Here is a 6,000-nt window from a genome sequence, read left to right on the forward strand (position 1 = left end):
AGGTCCTCTCCATTGTTGCTGGCCTAAGGTTTAGTTCACCATATAGCAATGTATATATTCACCTATTTTCCCCTCGACTTTCTGTGATTCCCTACATCTCACCTTTCTTTGCAGACAAGCCATTTGAAATACCCTTAACTTATTTCACAGCCAATAAGTCATTGAAATAATGTGTATTTTTAGAGAAATCTTCTTATATAATTAGGCAGAAAATCTGACCTGCCATAGTTTTCAAAACAGCATAATTTCACTCTTCTCAATGCTTAATCTGTTGTATTACACAACCTTTGAGTATTTAGCTTTATCAATGACATGTACTTTAAAAATGTTTTAGAGATCCTACCAGTCTTTGAAAACATCCTTGTTCCTTGTTTCAGTTCCAGTTTTATGTATATATTCTGCCTTGCACCTGATTATTCCAACAATTGAGGGATGGCCTTGGGAATCTAATTCTGGTATTGATAGTCTTTACTGATTGTCTCCCCTCGTAGCTGATTTCTTCATTATTGTGTAAATTTAGATCATGAGCTCATGTTTAGCTAAACAGGTGACCTTGTAAGACGCTTAGGTGTGAACGCTCGTAAGCTTCAGGAGAAAGTCAGCAAAATTTATTTGTGTCCCTCAAATGAGTTGCTCACGAGGACACCGTTTTCTACAAGTGTTGGTACAATACTCCCTCTAGAGGAAGGGGACTCCGACAGGGCTGATTGGCGGCCCCCGATCTGGGGCAGGGGCAGTGGGCAGCCTGTGGCCCGGGCTGGAGCCTCTTTGCATGTGTCCCTGGGACACATCTGCCTGCGAACTTCGGTCACCTGGCAGGAAGCTACGATGCCCAGACCTATGGTTAGCTGTGCAGCGAGGTGTACTGTGAGGACAGGTTCCACACACACTTCAAGTAAGAGGTCGGCCTGAGTGGGAAGGTGAGAGTTTGGGCAGCTGTGCAAACAAAGAAGGCGCCCTTTGGCCTGGGCCTAAATGCTTGTGACACCCCACTGGACCTGCCGTGCTCTGAGGGCCCTGCCCTGGGCCCCCTGCTCCCCTGCCCTTTGTTCAGTCACAGCAGAGATGGCCACACCCACTCCTTCAGTGAGGCCAGAGTTCCAACCACCCTCAGACCCGCCCCCTCTCTGCAGGTTACCATGGACTACAGAGGCTGCATCCTGAGGCCAGGGCGTTCCGAGAATTCCAAGGGCAGACATGATGACCTTAAATGATTCCTCTTGTGTCAGGTTTGGTAAACTTTAGGAGCTAGGAAATGGTCCACTTTACAGAAATGTTCAAATTTACTGGCATTTCATATATTCTCTGCTATACCAATGTCCTGATTCTTTCTGTATATTTTATACTTATGTTTTTGTTTTCCTTAATCAAAGTGTGTCTTTTCAATCTTTTCAAAGAAGATTCTTTGGACTTACTAAATCACCTGAATTTTATACGTTTTCTGTTGTATTAAGTTCTGCTCATATCTTTATTTATCTTTTTTCTATGTTCTCAGGGTTTATTGTTTTGATCTTCTGATGTCAATTAAAACACTTGGTTATTCATTTTAATAAATATTTTACTTATAATGATTTGAACTTTTGAAGATTCCAGCTTACTTGTAAGTTTCTAAGGGTCAGGTCCTCTCCATTGTTGCTGGCCTAAGGTTTAGTTCACCATATAGCAATGTATATATTGACCTATTTTCCCCTCGACTTTCTGTGATTCCCTACATCTCACCTTTCTTTGCAGACAAGCCATTTGAAATACCCTTAACTTATTTCACAGCCAATAAGTCATTGAAATAATGTGTATTTTTAGAGAAATCTTCTTATATAATTAGGCAGAAAATCTCACCTGCCATAGTTTTCAAAACAGCATAATTTCACTCTTCTCAATGCTTAATCTGTGGTATTACACAACCTTTGAGTATTTAGCTTTATCAATGACATGTACTTTAAAAATGTTTTAGAGATCCTACCAGTCTTTGAAAACATCCTTGTTCCTTGTTTCAGTTCCAGTTTTATGTATATATTCTGCCTTGCACCTGATTATTCCAACAATTGATGGATGGCCTTGGGAATCTAATTCTGGTATTGATAGTCTTTACTGATTGTCTCCCCTCGTAGCTGATTTCTTCATTATTGTGTACATTTAGATCATGAGCTCATGTTTAGCTAAACAGCTGACCTTGTAAGACGCTTAGGTGTGAACGCTCGTAAGCTTCCGCAGAAAGACGGCAGAGATTTATTTGTGTCCCTCCAATGAGTTGCCCACGAGGACACCATTTTCTACAAGTGTTGTTCCAATACTCCCTCTAGAGGCAGGGGACTCCGACAGGGCTGATTGGCGGCCCCCGATCTGGGGCAGGGTCAGTGGGCAGCCTGTGGCCCGGGCAGGAGCCTCTTTGCATGTGTCCCTGGGACACATCTGCCTGCGAACTTCGGTCACCTGGCAGGAAGCTACGATGCCCAGACCTATGGTTAGCTGTGCAGCGAGGTGTACTGTGAGGACAGGTTCCACACACACTTCAAGTAAGAGGTCGGCCTGAGTGGAAAGGTGAGAGTTTGGGCAGCTGTGCAGACAAAGAAGGCGCCCTTTGGCCTGGGCCTAAATGCTTGTGACAGCCCACTGGACCTGCCGTGCTCTGAGGGCCCTGCCCTGGGCCCCCTGCTCCCCTGCCCTTTGTTCAGTCACAGCAGAGATGGCCACACCCACTCCTTCAGTGAGGGCAGAGTTCCAACCAACCTCAGCCCCGCCCCCTCTCCGCAGGTTACCATGGACTACAGAGGCTGCATCCTGAGGCCAGGGCGTTCCGAGAATGCCAAGGGCAGACATGATGACCTTAAATGATTTCCTCTTGTGTCAGGTTTGGTAAACTTTAGGAGCTAGGAAATGGTCCACTTTACAGAAATGTTCAAATTTACTGGCATTGCATATATTCTCTGCTATAACATTGTCCTGATTCTTTCTGTATATTCTTTACTTATGTTTTTGTTTTCCTTAATCAAAGTGTGTCTTTTCAATCTTTTCAAAGAAGATTCTTTGGACTTACTAAAACACCTGAATTTTATACGTTTTCTGTTGTATTAAGTTCTGCTCATATCTTTATTTATCTTTTTTCTATGTTCTCAGGGTTTATTGTTTTGATCTTCTGATGTCAATTAAAACACTTGGTTATTCATTTTAATAAATATTTTACTTATAAAATTTTGAACTTTTGAAGATTCCAGCTTACTTGTAAGTTTCTAAGGGTCAGGTCCTCTCCATTGTTGCTGGCCTATGACTTAGTTCACCATATAGCAATGTATATATTGACCTATTTTGCCCTCGACTTTCTGTGATTCCCTACATCTCACCTTTCTTTGCAGACAAGCCATTTGAAATACCCTTAACTTATTTTACTGCCAATAAGTCATTGAAATAATGTGTATTTTTAGAGAAATCTTCTTATATAATTAGGCAGAAAATCTCACCTGCCATAGTTTTCAAAACAGCATAATTTCACTCTTCTCAATGCTTAATCTGTTGTATTAAACAACCTTTGAGTATTTAGCTTTATCAATGACATGTAGAGATCCAACCAGTCTTTGAAAACATCCTTGTTCCTTTTTCCAGGTCCAGTTTTATGTATATATTCTGCCTTGCACCTGATTATTCCAACAATTGATGGATGGCCTTGGGAATCTAATTCTGCTATTGATAGTCTTTACTGATTGTCTCCCCTCGTAGCTGATTTCTTCATTATTGTGTAAATTTAGATCATGAGCTCATGTTTAGCTAAACAGCTGACCTTGTAAGACGCTTAGGTGTGAACGCTCGTAAGCTTCAGCAGAAAGTCGGCAAAGATTTATTTTTGTCCCTCCAATGAGTTGCCCACGAGGACACCGTTTTCTACAAGTGTTGGTCCAATACTCCCTCTAGAGGCAGGGGACTCCGACACGGCTGATTGGCGGCCCCCGATCTGGGGCAGGGGCAGTGGGCAGCCTTTGGCCCGGGGAGGAGCCTCTTTGCAAGTGTCCCTGGGACACATCTGCCTGCGAACTTCGGTCACCTGGCAGGAAGCTACGATGCCCAGACCTATGGTTAGCTGTGCAGTGAGGTGTACTGTGAGGGCAGGTTCCACACACACTTCAAGTAAGAGGTCGGCCTGAGTGGAAAGTTGAGAGTTTGGGCAGCTGTGCAGACAAAGAAGGCGCCCTTTGGCCTGGGCCTAAATGCTTGTGACACCCCACTGGACCTGCCGTGCTCTGAGGGCCCTGCCCTGGGCCCCCTGCTCCCCTGCCCTTTGTTCAGTCACAGCAGAGATGGCCACACCCACTCCTTCAGTGAGGGCAGAGTTCCAACCACCCTCAGCCCCGACCCCTCTCCGCAGGTTACCATGGACTACAGAGGCTGCATCCTGAGGCCAGGGCGTTCCGAGAATGCCAAGGGCAGACATGATGACCTTAAATGATTTCCTCTTGTGTCAGGTTTGGTAAACTTTAGGAGCTAGGAAATGGTCCACTTTACAGAAATGTTCAAATTTACTGGCATTTCTTATATTCTCTGCTATATCATTGTCCTGATTCTTTCTGTATATTCTTTACTTATGTTTTTGTTTTCCTTAATCAAATTGTGTCTTTTCAATCTTTTCAAAGAAGATTCTTTGGACTTACTAAATCACCTCAATTTTATCCGTTTTCTGTTGTATTAAGTTCTGCTCATATCTTTATTTATCTTTTTTCTATGTTCTCAGGGTTTATTGTTTTGATCTTCTGATGTCAATTAAAACACTTGGTTATTCATTTTAATAAATATTTTACTTATAAAAATTGGAACTTTTGAAGATTCCAGCTTACTTGTAAGTTTCTAAGGGTCAGGTCCTCTCCATTGTTGCTGGCCTAAGGTTTACTTCACCATATAGCAATGTATATATTGACCTATTTTCCCCTCGACTTTCTGTGATTCCCTACATCTCACCTTTCTTTGCAGACAAGCCATTTGAAATACCCTTAAATTATTTCACAGCCAATAAGTCATTGAAATAATGTGTATTTTTAGAGAAATCTTCTTATATAATTAGGCAGAAAATCTCACCTGCCATAGTTTTCAAAACAGCATAATTTCACTCTTCTCAATGCTTAATCTGTTGTATTACACAACCTTTGAGTATTTAGCTTTATCAATGACATGTCCTTTAAAAATGTTTTAGAGATCCTACCAGTCTTTGAAAACATCCTTGTTCCTTGTTTCAGTTCCAGTTTTATGTATATATTCTGCCTTGCACCTGATTATTCCAACAATTGATGGATGGCCTTGGGAATCTAATTCTGGTATTGATAGTCTTTACTGATTGTCTCCCCTCGTAGCTGATTTCTTCATTATTGTGTAAATTTAGATCATGAGCTCATGTTTAGCTAAACAGCTGACCTTGTAAGACGCTTAGCTGTGAACGCTCGTTAGCTTCCGCCGAAAGTCAGCAAAGATTAATTTGTGTCCCTCCAATGAGTTGCCCACGAGGACACCGTTTTCTACCAGTGTTGGTCCAATACTCCCTCTAGAGGAAGGGGACTCTGAAAGGGCTGATTTGCGGCCCCCGATCTGGGGCAGGGGCAGTGGGCAGCCTGTGGCCCGGGCAGGAGCCTCTTTGCATGTGTCCCTGGGACACATCTGCCTGCAAACTTCGGTCACCTGGCAGGAAGCTACGATGCCCAGACCTATGGTTAGCTGTGCAGTGAGGTGTACTGTGAGGGCAGGTTCCACACACACTTCAAGTAAGAGGTCGGCCTGAGTGGAAAGGTGAGAGTTTGGGCAGCTGTGCAGACAAAGAAGGCGCCCTTTGTCCTGGGCCTAAATGCTTGTGACAGCCCACTGGACCTGCCGTGCTCTGAGGGCCCTGCCCTGGGCCCCCTGCTCCCCTGCCCTTTGTTCAGTCACAGCAGAGATGGCCACACCCACTCCTTTAGTTAGGGCAGAGTTCCAACCACCCTCAACCCGGCACCCTCTCCGCAGGTTACCATGGACTACAGAGGCTGCATC

Source organism: Mesoplodon mirus, assembly GCF_964341445.2.
Source record: "Mesoplodon mirus genome assembly, chromosome: 1".
NCBI classification, from domain to species: Eukaryota; Metazoa; Chordata; class Mammalia; order Artiodactyla; family Ziphiidae; genus Mesoplodon; species Mesoplodon mirus.